Genomic DNA, 14,126 nt, shown 5'->3' with positions numbered 1-14,126 from the left:
GTATAATTCTTTTAACGTGCTGTTGGATTCAATTTGCTAGTATTTTTTTGAGGATTTTTACATCTATATTCTTTAGAGAAATTGGTCCATAATTTTCTTTTTTTGTACTATCTTTATTGGCTTTGGTATTAGGGTAATGTTGGCTTCATAGAATGAGTTATGTAGTGTTCCTTCCTGTTCAGTTTTTTTGGAAGAGTTTAAGCAGGATTGGTATTAATTCTTCTTGTAATGATTTGTAGAATTCACCTGTGAAGTCATTTGTTCCTGGGCTTTTCTTTGTTGGGAGGTTTTTGATGACTGATTCAATTTCTTCACTTGTGATTGGTTTGTTGAGGGCTTCTATTTCTTCTTCAGTCAGTGTAAGTTGCTCATGTGTTTCTAAGAATTTTTACATTACATCTAGATTGTCTAATTTTTTGACCTACAGTTGTTCATCATGTCCTTTTATGATCTTTTTCCTTTCCATGGGGTCAGTAGTGATAACCTCCTCTCATTTCTGATTTTATTTATTTGCATCTTCTCTCTTTTTTTTATTGCTAGTCTAGAAAGGGTTTGCCAATTTTGAACTTCTCAAAGAACCAACTTTTGGGTTTATTGATTTTCTGTAATTTTGTTGTTGTTCTCAGTTTCATTTATTTCTAGTCTTATATTTGTTATTTATTTCCTTCAGCACACTGGAATTAGTTTGTTTTTTCTTTCTGTAGCTCCTCCAGGTGTTTAATTAGGTCTTTGATTTTAGCTCTTTCTTCCTTTTTAATGTAGGAATTTAGGGCTATAAGTTTTCCTCTCAGCACTGCCTTCACTGACTCCCATAAGCTTTGATATGTCATGCTTTTGTTTTCATTCATCTCAAGATATTTACTGATTTCTCTTGCAATTCCTTTTTTGACCCACTGATTGTTTAAGAATATGTTGTTTAACCTCTAAATATTTGTGATATTTCTACTTCTCCACCTGTTATTGATTTCCAGTTTCATTCCATTATGATGAGAGAAAATGCTGTGTATAATTTCAATCTTTTAAAATATATTGAGACCTGTTTGTTGATGCAACATGTGGTCTACCCTGGAAAATATTCCATGAGCACTTGAGATGAATTTATATCCTGATGTTTTGGGTTCAATATTCTGCATATGGCTGTTAGGTCTAGTTCATTTATCATATTATTTAAGATCCTTATTGACCCTCTGTCTAGATGTTCTATCTATTGATGATAGTGATGTATTGAAGTCTCCATCTATTATTTAATAGGTGTCTATTTCTCCCTTCATTGTTGTCATTGATGGCCTCATGTATTTTGAGGCACCAGTATTACATGCAGAAATATTTGTGATTGTTATTTCTTCTTGCTGGATTGCCCCTTTTACTAATATATAATATCCCTCTTTGTCTTGTAACATTTTTGCATTTAAAGTTTACTTTTCCAATATTAGTATAGCTATCTCAGCTCCTTTTTGGTCACTGTCTGCATATAATATCTTTTTCTAGACTTTCACTTTCAATCAATTTGCATCTTTTGGTCTAAAATGAGTCTCCTGTATACAGCATATAGATGGATCATATAATTTTTATCCATTCTGCCAGTCTATTCTTTTGATTGGGGGTTTAATCCATTAACATTCAATGTTGTTACTGTAAAGGCAGTGCTTATTTCAGCCATTTTATTCTTTGGCTTTTATTTGTCATATCTTAATTTTGTCTCTCTTTTTACCTTTTTAATTATCCTTACTGATAGTCTTCATTTCTACCCTCTCCCCAAGTCTCTCTCTCCTGTCCTTTATTTTCAATCTGCAGAACTTCCTTTAGTATTTCTTGCAGGGTAGGCTTTTGTAAATGAACTCTCAGTTTTTGTTTATCTGTGAATATTTTAAACTCCTCCTCATTTGTGATGGACAGTTTGCCAGATAAAGAATTCTAGGCTGGCAATTTTTCTCTTTCAGTATCTTAAATATATCATACCACTGCCTTCTCACCATCCTGGTTTCTGATGAGAAATTGGTACTTAGTCTTATTGGGTTCCCATTGTATGTAGTGAGTCATTTTTCTCTTTCTGCTTTCAGAATTGTCTCTATCTTTGACATGTGACAGTCTGATTAGTCTGTGTCTTAGAGTGGATCTATTTGGATTTATTCTGTTTGGACTATATTGCACTTCTTTGACATGTCATTCATAATGGTTGGGAAGTTTTTGGCCATTATTTCCACAAATATTCTTTCTACCCCTTTACTCTTCTCCTTCTGGGACATCCGTGCCACATATGTTTCAACACTTTGTGCTTTCATTCAATTCCCTGAGATTGTGCTCAAATTTTTGCATTCTTTTCTCTATCTGTTGTTTTGTCTGTTTGATTTCAGATGTACTGTCCTATAGATCAATCCTCCTTTCTTCTTCCTGTTCAAATCTGCTGTTGTATGCATCTAGGATATTTTCAATCTCATCTATTATTCCTTTCATTCTCATAAGATCTGTTATTTTTCTTTGCATGCCTTCAAATTTTTCTTTATATTCACCCAATGTCTTCTTAATACCCTTTATCTCTTTAGCCCTATTTTGCTTCATCTCCTTTAATTGACTTAGGAGATTTGTTTGAAAATCTATGATTAGTTGTTCCAAATTCTGTGTCTCCTCCAACTTTTTAATTTATTCCTTTGACTGGGTCATAATCTTCCTGTTTCTTAGTATGACTTGTAATTTTTGCTGATATCTGCACACCTGATTTTCTTGATTGGTTTATTCTGAAGATTGGTGTCTCTCTCTTGTCTAGGATTTTGTTATTGATTGGGTTTATGTTAAGCCTATTCTTTGACAGTTGGTTCATTACACTTCCCAGCCGCAATAGTGCCAGGTACCTATGCAAGAGGCACAGACCATATACAAAGGGCACTGGGAGATGATCAGCAAAGACTCCAAAAAGCCTTTTTTTCCTTCCTTTTCCCAAGGCTGCAGTTTCCTGCCTTCCCCAGCAAATTGTGTTCTTTGGCAAACCTCCTTTTTGATGTTTCCCCAAAAGGGCACTTTCCTGACATGCCCATCATATGGCACTCTTCCACAACCTAGTCCCCTTAACCCTATGAAGACAGTCTATTTTTGACCTTTTGCCAATTCCACCTCTGATGTAGTTGAAACAATGGTGCAGCAGTGTCTGACCAGGATGGGCTAGAACAGCAGATCCAGAGGTCTGAATTCACAGAACATTAGTTGGTTGGATACTGGGCTATGTCCCCCTCTGAACTTGGGGTGGAGTACTTCCATGGCCTTCCAATTCCATAGCAGCTGCCAGGAAAATATTGGAACACCCAATTCTGCTTGTCTCAAGGTTTGGGGATGGATGCTAGGAGTTACAGACAGAACTACTCACAGTTTCTGACCCTGGTTTACCAGTCTCTTCATCCCACATTTCCCTGGATGCTTCACAGAACTCCCCTGGTCTCCAGATCCCCAGAAAAGTTGATTTGCACAGTTTCTGCCTACCCACACACTGTTTGGGGGAGAGGAATGAGCCCTGCAGCTCCATCCCTACTCCTTCATTTTCCTGGAAGTCCCTCAAAGGACTTTATCATGAAAGTAAAATGACAAGGTACTCATTGGGAGAAAATATTTGGAAACCACACATCCAATAATGGATTGATATCCAGTATATATAAAGAAATTTATCAACTTAACAACAAATAGACAAACAACCAAGTTTAAAAATTAGCAGAAGACTTGGACAAACATCTCTCCAATGAACACATACAAATGGCCAAAAAGCATATGAAAAGATGTTCAACAATGTTAACCATCAGGGAAATGCAAATTAAAGCCACAATGAGATACCATTTCACACCATTAGAATGGCTGTTATAAAAACAAACAAACAAACAACAAAGAAAAAAACAGAAAATAACAAGTTTTGGAGAGGATGAGGATGCATAAAAACAGGAACACTCATTTATTGCTGGTAGCAGTGTAAAATGGTGCAGCTGCTGTGGAAGACAGTTTGGCAGTTCCTCAGAAACTAAGTAGAGAATTGTCAAATGATCCAGCAATCCTGTTACTTGGTATATACTCAGAAGAACTGAAAGCAGGGACATGAATAGACATTTGCACACCAATGTTTATAGCAGCATCATTCATGATTGCCAACAAATGGAAGCAGTCCATATGTCCATCAACTGATAAGTGGATAAACAAAATGTGATACATACATACAATGGAATATTATTCAGGTATAAAACAGAATGAAGTCCTGATACATGCAACAACATGGGTGAATCTTGAAGACATTATGTTGACTGAAATAAGCTGACAAAAAGGGACAAATATTTTATGACCCCACTGTTTTGAAACAATTCAAACAAGCAAACTCAGAGTCACAATCTAGAATATAGGTTACTAGGGGACATGGTGGAGAAAGGGAATTGTAAGTTGAGGCTTAAATTATACAGGACTCCTGTTTGGAATGAGGGAAATGTTTTGATAATGGATGGTGGTGATAGTAGTACAACATTGTGAATGCAATTAATAACAATGAAATATATATGAAAATGATTAAAAGGGGGAAATGTTAGATTGTATATATGATAACAGAATAAATTTTTTTAAAATCCATGGAACTATACTACACAAACAGTGAACCCTAGTTTAAACCATGGACTATCAGTTGAGTTTGTTTAGATAATGACTAATACCACTAATAGCTCCAGTATTCCATGATCCTAAGATTCTTTGAAAATGATATAAGATGAAGACCACTGCAACTGCTTGGTTATGAGAGACAAACAATTAAAAGGTAGCTTCTTGCCCTCTCTCTCTAACTAAGCCACCTTGGCAGGTGACCTTCTGCCCTCCCCCCTACATGGGATCTGACACCCAGGGGTGTAAATCTCCCTGGCAACACAGGATATGACTCCAGGGGATGAATCTGGACCCGGCATCATGGGATGCAGAACATCTTCTTGACCAAAAGGGGAATGTGAAATGAAACAAAATAAAGTTTCAGTGGCTGAGAGATTCCAAAAGGAGCTGAGAGGTCACTCTGGTGGGCACTCTTACACACTATATAGATAACCCTTTTTAGGTTCTAATGAATTGGAATAGCTAGAAGTAAATACCTGAAACTGTCAAACTACAACCCAGAACCCTTGACTCTTGAAGATGATTGTATAACAATGTAGATTACAAGGGGTGACAGTGTGATTGTGAAAACCTTGTAAATCACACTCCCTTTATCTAGTGTATGGATGGATGAGTAGAAAAATTGGGACAAAAACTACATGAAAAATAAGGTGGGATGTTGGGCATGATTTGGGTGTTCTTTTTTACTTTTATTTTTCATTCTTATTCTGATTCTTTCCAGTGTAAGGAAAATGTTCAAAAATAGATTAGGGTGATGAATGCATGGCTATATGATGGTACTGTGAACAGTTGATTGTACACCATGCATGATTGTATGGTAGGTGAGTATATCTCAATAAAACTGAATTTAAAAAAAAAAGATGGAAACATAATCTCAATGTCAAAATAGCTTGGTTAAAAAAAAAAAAAAGGTAGCTTCTTGTTAGTCCACCAAACTAGATAACTATATAGTAAATGGGGCAACCATTCTAAGGAAAAAAAATGTGTGTGTGTGTTTGTGTGTGTGTACAGAGACAGTATGTATGGAGAGAGAGAAAGACAGGGAGACAGAAAAAAATTATTCTATATAATTCTTTGAAAATTATTTCTTGTGTCTTCATTGTTGAAAGTAAATTTAGCTCTGAGGGAAGATTTCAAAGTGACAGCACTAGACACTGAAGTTCTCTATCAATGGCTGTCTAGTGAGGTAAAACAAAAAAAGTGCATTTTTCTCATGCAAGGCACTTCACAATTAAAGATCTCTAAACACTTAAACTACTGAGAAATGATGGATTGATCATTGTTGAGCACAGGGTGTCTAACATAGTATCAATATACTAATACTATTGAATGTGGTCAAACTCACAATCCCATAACAGGCATATTAACTGTGCTAATTTGGATAACACATGCTGACTGACATATAATCATCAAATTAGTAACAATGAAATCAGTTCCATGGAACAGTACAATTAGTAGAGTAGTCAATATGGGAGTACATAATGCCCTTGGTAAATAGATTTACATCTCTCACTGCAGCCTCTACACATAATAGGGAGGCATATTTATAAGATTCCTTTCTGTTAATGGGTTTCTTATCTTGCGTTAACAAAGGTGTTAAAGCCAGCCAGCCAAACACTACCAGGAAGACAGCCACTGCCAAACAAAATTATGTTTATTGGCTTGCCGCAGCCAGGGAGAATGCATACCAGAAGAATCATGGGGTGTCTCAAAAGGGGAGAGTTAAGGAGGGTTACTTGGAGAATTTTGAAGCTTGAAGGTAGTACAGTAATAGGACGGTTTGGGCAGGAATTGGGCCAAATCTGTAAACTAAGGAGTTGTTGGAACACTCAGTGAACTTATCTTTACAACACATGCACCTTTGCAGAGTTACTATTGTTATATGTAGATCAGTTTGTCTGTGGTCTTCTCTAGAAAATATAGGTCTGGAAGAGCTGGTGTTAAAAACTGAGTTTAATAGCTTTTGATTTTATTATGGTTTAGTATGGTACAGTTTGTTTTGTGAGTCATAGTACAGTTTTACAGGTTGTGGTTTCTTTTTATTTCCCTGTTCCCTCTCACAGTTTAGCTGCTAGCAGGGCTATTTTTCATTTTAATGGTCCTTCTCACCAACACGCTTCTGGTCATTCTTCAACCTAAGCTGAAGGATAGACCATGATCAATCCAGATCTGTACCACTATTTGATGGGTCATGATCACGTAACGTGTTTTTGATAGTTGTTGCTTTGAGCTCTACAGGCATCAGGCCTTTCTATTCTTTGTGTTGGATGATCAATTGTTGTATCATCAGACGTGACAGGAGCAGCACAGCAGAATTTAAAACTCTGGAATTTGGAGTTCACACATTTGGCTTCTGCAACACAAAAAACACCAAGACAAAGATTATTAGATTCTGAAAGATACTTCAAAGCCACAGATCGAGACCTCCAAATCCAGGCCATGAAAATATGTACAGGATCTATTTGGATTTTCCTTAGATAGCCAACTGGCTTTCTGTTATTTGATTTGGATATGTATTGTTCAACTTTTCCAGTTCAAATTTCCAGAATTCTTTTCTCTGAATAAAATCTGTGATATTAAATTGAGATGTCATAGTTGAAAAGAAAAGAATCAACTATTCAACTTATCTTATAAGTGCTAGTTCTATATTTTGCAGTGCCTGATTTCTAATTCTTGTTTAAATGTCAGTTTAAAACTTTTGTTTTGATTGCTGTTTTGTTTTTGTGTGACCCAGAGTCACCAAATGCATAGTCACTAGCAGGTCAAACAATATTGGGACAACTTATAAGTTGTAAAATGTTTGTAGAAGAAAAACAGTAGGTGCAGACACTGGAGTTACCTAGTTCTGGTTTACTAGCTATGTGAATTTGGGCAAGTTTTCTTTTTAACATCACTATGTCACAGTTTTCTCTTCTGTAAATGGGAAGAAAAGCAGTAGGACCTATCTTATAGAATTGTTATGGAGAAAAAAAGGAGTTCACATTTCTAAAGTGCTTAGATCAGTGACTGATACAAAATAAGCACATTAGAAATGTTTATTTTAAAAACTTTCTGAAAAGAATATACCAAATATGTTTTGCTTTACCTTAAGTTTTCACTATCAGGTGCCTAGGAAAAAAATTCAGAACAATGGTTCTCATATTTGATGGACATCAAAATTATCTGAGAAGGTTTTTAAGTATTCCTAAACACCATGCCAGACCTACAAAACCAGAATCTCTGGGAGCAGACCCTAGTAATCTGCATTTTAAACAAGCATCTCAGGTAGTCTCTGTACTACCTTTGATAAGCGTTATAGTAGAAACTTGCCTGTCAAAAGAGGTCCATATTGAGATTATTGCAGAAACCTAGATGTCTGAGTATCATAATATTGTTTGTTATTAAATATAGTAAAGAACATCTAAAATATTAAACTGACCATAGACATATACTGACAAAAAATATAAGAACAGTCATTTACGAAACTTAAAATAAAATTATGTCCTTAAAAGAATGATATATGTTACATTTTATCATAGTCATAACTCTAATTTTCATTTATGTATATTTAACTCTAATTTTCTTTCATATATATATATGTATATATATATATATATACTCATTCATTCATCCCGTAAGTATTTATTGAGTGCTTACTATGACTTCAATGGAGATTAAGACAGAACATAGCACCAGCCCTCACAGAACTCACCCATAGTGATGGCTGTGAATAATGGTGAGTCCTACCATACAGTAGATATATCATGAATGAAAATGATGAAATGTGTTATATGAAAGCCTTTTCAAATTTTGGGTAAGTTCACTCATTGAATACATTTTGCATTTGCTGGAGCACTCCCTGAAACCTTTTTGAATCTCCCTATCATTGATTCCAGCCACCCCTGAATTTGACTAAAAAAATTACATGGAATAAAAAGCATATATGTGTGCGTATATGCATATGTATATATATATATACACATATATATAACAAAACATGAAACTACTCCTTACTTATCTGTGCTCTTCCCTACTTCTTTCTTGTATCTTTCCAAAGGTATTCTATAAATATACCTGCATCTGTGGAGTATGTATAATCTCTCTTTATCACTATGGTAATTTACCTACACACACTGTTCCATACTCCTTTTATTCATTTAACATCTATTATATGGGTGCACTATAATTTATTAAACACTTTTCCACTGTAAGCATTTAGTTTGTGTTTCAAATCTTTTGCTATTGCAAATAATGTTACAATGAATATTTTTGTGTATGTATGTATGTATAAGTGTATGTGAGGAATAAATTCTTGAAAGTAGAATTGCTGCCTTAAATGATATCTGTATTTGAAATTCATATATAAATTGTCAAATTGCTTTTTAAAAATTTCATACCAATTTACCTTTCTACCAAATACATAAGAGAGTGCCATTACCATACACTATTACTATGCCAATTTGAAGGTGAAAATTTCTATCTTTTTGACGTGGTGTGGATTTGCATTTATTTGTAATGAGTGAAGTTGAGCATTTTTTCACATATTTCAGAGCCATTTTTCCTTCCTTTTATGTAAAGTCTCTCTTCATGATCTTTGCCTACTTTCTATTGGGTAGTTGTTCTTTTTCTTACTGATTCAATTTTTTATATATTAATAAAAGATTAACTCTTTCATATGTCACAAATATTTCATTCCCAGCATATTATTTGCTTTTTACTTTATGATGCTTTATCATGCAAAAAATGTTTATTGTATGATTCAAATTTACATGTTTAATTTCCTATGTTTATATGTTCTGTTTCATGTTTTCAAGTCCTACTGTAATAGTGGCTTTTTAAATATAATCTTAAAACTGTAAGCAAGCTGGAAATTATAAAGTAGCCTTAAAATGTAACCTTCAGGGTTGTAAGCAGGCTATAATGAGAGCTCTTAGTTTCACAGAGGAGCAATATGCAAGCGTAAAGTCTGCAGCAGTATGTAAATGTAAAGTCTGCACCCAGCCCTGAATAAACTTTAATCTATTGCCCCAAACCTTCCAGACATTTTAACAAACCTTTCATCTATCTCCCTAGACTGGGATGTCACAGGATGTAAATGCAGAAGGAAGTAGGATAAACTATTGAAATTATCCAAGCCTCTGTTACCTGTTAACTAAGATGATCATCTTTCTTTGTCTCTGATGGGTATAGAAGTGAATTGAAAAATCAATTCGGGGAGGCTGATTTGAGAAATCTTCCCCTGTCCTCCAGCCGGCATAAATAAACCCTCTTTTTCTCCTCAGCCTGGTTCGGTATGACTTTTATTGGCCGTGCAGAGCTACCAACCCAGATTTGGGAAATGCCCCTTCTACACTACCTATACCAAGATTATTTTTAAAAAGTATGCCATACTTTCTTCTAGCACTTTTATGGTTTCATTGTTAATGTTTAATTTTTTTGGATCTATCAATTTGTAATGTCACCTTTATTGCATACTAAATTTCCATATGTACTTGGGACTATTTCTGGCTTCTTTTCCTATTTCATTAATCTGTCTCTCAATTTATGTGCAAGTGTCTGACTCTTTAATTATCATAGCTATATATTATATGGTAGTATCTGGTAATGCTAAACTTTACTCATCCATCCTCTTTTCCAAAATTTCCTGAGCTCTTCTTACACATTTATTTTTCCATATGCATGTCAAGTTTTTAAAAATCCTCTTGGAATTTTATTGGGTTAGCTTTTAATTTATAGATTCATTTTGAGGGAATTGACATCTTTAAAATGTTAAGTCTTCTTAGCCAAGAATATGACATTCCCATTTATTCAATTCTTTTTTAAGTCTGTCAGTAACAAAGTGAACAACAAAGCCTTATTAAGATGCAGATTCAGGGCTGTTGACCAGGCTCATTCACTAAGTAAATAAGTGATTTCAACAAACCAGCTGGGCATTATCCTTGGGTTTTAGCAAAATTTTAAATGACTATAGACCATGGATATGTTAAAGTTTTGAATGCTCAGAATATATTATAAAATCAGTTATATATTTTTCTTTTTATTTAGGCAAACTACTGACTCATAAATATATTCAATAAAACCATGCGCATTGCTTGTTATGTGAACATTTTTTCAAATTTCTTTGCCAAATACCACCAATAAAGCTCCCCCAAATTAGCTTTATAGGTGTCTTTGCCAGTTAATTAGTAAATGCTAATGAATTATAGCACAGTTAATGAATTATATTCACAGTAGGTAAATGAATGATCTGTTGGCTGGCTTTCTCTTTGGCGTTACTGCTCAAATTGACATTGTGGCCACTGTGACACATGACTTCCATTTATGGCTATTGTCTTACAGGCGACGACAGATGAAACGTTTGCCATAATCTATTTTACCTTCCTTTCCCATCTGTTAGAGCACACACTATCACAATATGCCATGGGAGTAAATCTGTTCTAAATATACTCTTGTCATATTGAGAACATTTTCCCTATACTTTTCAAACTACTTGATGACCTTCAACTTGTTTCCAAGAAAGTACACATGGAATTTGTTGGGGATTGAATCATGTCCCACACAAAAGACATGTTCAAGTCCAAACTTCTGGTCCTGTGGGTGTGAAACCATTTGTAAATAGGACCTTTGAAGATGTAATTATTAGTTAAGATGTGGAATCATTTGTGAATAAGATCTTTGAAAATCCCATTTAGATGAGGCCGAATTGAAAGAGGGTGGGCCTCAATCCATATGTCAAGTCCTTATAAGCAAAGGAAATTGGATGCAGAAGCAAAAGCCAGAAGTCAGCAGAAATGAGAGGAGCAGACACAAAGAGAGAGAGATTGCCATGCAACAGATTGCTGAAATTCTACAGACTCTGGAAGAAAGCAAGCCCTGTCAGTACCTTGATGTTTGACTTCAAGCTTCCTGAACTGTGAGATAATACATTCTTGTTGTTTAAGTAAACCCACTGTGTGGTATTTGTCATAGTAGCCCTGGCAAACTAAGACAGTATTCTTCCAAAATGTTCTCCATATTACAGTAACATGTATTTAAAAATGCAAACAAGATCCAGACTTCCCCTTCCTTAAAACCCTGCAGGGATAGAAGGGAGGCCATGGAAGTATAGGAGGGATAGGCCTTGATTTGTATAATATGCTTATTTCCAGGGTATAACTACTCCCACCATGGTCTGTTTCAAGCTACCAATGGTTTGATAACTTACTTGCAAAATTCTTCCAGCCTAGAATATTCCCCTCAGCCTCAATATCTTGTAATCATCCTTCAGGTCTCAGTTTTGATATTATTTATATACTTGCAGGAAATCTTCTTTGACCATTCATGTGTGGGTGAAAGACCCATCCTATGTGCCCTTACAGCACTCTTGCTTCTCTTCATTTATCTTATATTGTAACTATCGACCTATTCTTCTGCATGCCCCAGTGGTCTGAAAGCTTAATTGGGACAGGGATCACTATATTCCTAGAACCTTATTCACAGAGGTCTTGGCACACAGTAGGAGCTCAATAAATACTTGTTCAATTAATGAATAAATGTAGTCACAAATATATTTCATTACTTTAAATTCACTTCATTTTTATCATACTACAGCAGATGAAAGCAGTAACAGTAATAAGAATGCAGTTTAATATTCTAATTGCCAAAAAATAAAATGGTAAAAAATAAAGATATTATCAAAGAATAAACGTGTTTTTACTACCAATAAGAAATATGGTAACAGATGTACCATTTAAAAATCATTTGAGGAATCTGCTAGGATAAGTTCATCCCAGGTACTGAATATGCTGGCAATTTTAACTTGAACAGGTTACCCTAGGGTTTCTGATCAATAGAAGTACTAAGCACTGGTTGAGAAATCGTGAATTGAATTACTAAAACTGAAGAACAGATGTTTCCTGAAAGTGAATAGGATATCAGACCGGTGGTTCCCTTCCTCCAGGGGCACCCCAATGAATTGGATTTTCTTTATTGTGTAAAACCCAGGGATAAATTGTAAGAAAAAGGACTAAAAAAACTAAGAGATTACAGCTGCTCACAGGCCAACTGCAGGGTCAGTTCATCTGAGAAGTGAGCAATAATCAAGGGCTAGCGTGCATGAAAAGGCCAGTAGAGATCCCAGTGAGCTTTTTCATAGGCAGTTAAATCAATGCAGATGGGAGAAATGTGACTTAGTTGAACTAAAAGAAAGTTCTGCTTTATTGGAAAAGGGGTAATACCTGAATCAAGAGTTCATGCCATTGGGCTGTATTTCAAACTGAGTGGTTTGGAGTGGAGCCTCTGGATGAAGGCCACGACTACTGGCAGAGTTGTCATACCTCAAAGGTAAAATTATTTGGATCAAGGTTGTTTGTGGGTGATATTTTTGCTAATACTCTATTGTGAAAGGAAAATCAAGCCACTGTTCATGTTCGTCTTTACATCTTCAGCTATCCCTCTGTAACTTTAGAATATGCAGTAGATAATCGCTGACCTGTGGTCCTTTGTGTTAGCTAAGATATGTAGGTTCACATAGAATGCAGGCTCACATCGTAAACTGAAGTATTTATCACTAGGTCTTTAAAATTTTCTTAGTATTTATCAAGCACAGAGCATTCTGAATGTGAAAGGCAACATTTTTACTTTAACTTTCCAGCACATAGGAGATAAAGTCCTTTAGTCCCTGGGTCCACAGCCTTTGCAGAAGTAATGTTGGGATGTAGGTTGGTAAGGATCTGCCCCTGAAGATTGCAGCCCAAATCCCTGGTTGCTTCTTTGTTTCACTTTCAATTGTTGTGCACCACTCACTTCTCTACTGTTTCATGTGCCTATCTGTCAAACATAGAGCTGCTCCAGAAGCTTGGGGAGTCAGGTGGAGAATACAGAAGGTTACTGCCACCACCGGAAGGCACTAGCCAGGTTTAGCTTGGCTGCCAATACAGAGGAGACACCTGAGGTAGAAGATGGTACTGAACTCCCTCTTTCAATATGTTCAGGGAGCATCAGAGAAAAAGTGGACCTTTGTAGATGAAGAGATAGACCCCCCCATGTAGGTTGACTCTTTTTATATGTATTTTGTATGCCAGCTTTACACAACAGAGCCAGCATAGGGTGTGAATTGGTACAGCTTATTGTTAACCTGTGTGTGGCCCACCACAGGAAGTTTAATTCCATTGTCTCTAAGACAGCACAGATAACAGCAACTTAACTAAACTAATTTTCTGCCCCTTTTGGCTGTCTCAGGAAATCTGATAGCAGTATGTCAGAAAAAAATAACACGAGGTTTGGAGCCCTCCCCTTCACATAGCATAAGCCTATTGTGTGGTGCACGATAACCTTTCTCACACTGGAATCACTTCTACAACTATGTTTAGTTTCCATCTAAAGGTTGTATTCTGTGCCACATCCTCTGCCTTGGTCATATTTTCATGAACCCAGTTAGAAGGAAGCCATTTGAAGGAGATTAATGGATACTATATTTTACTCTCTGCCCTTTCCCATTCATATCTATGTTTTGTTTATGCATTAACCATACCATCAAGCCCCAAATATCT

Source organism: Choloepus didactylus, chromosome X (genome assembly GCF_015220235.1).
Source record: "Choloepus didactylus isolate mChoDid1 chromosome X, mChoDid1.pri, whole genome shotgun sequence".
Lineage (NCBI taxonomy): Eukaryota > Metazoa > Chordata > Mammalia > Pilosa > Megalonychidae > Choloepus > Choloepus didactylus.
Note: the sequence above shows the minus strand (reverse complement) of the source record.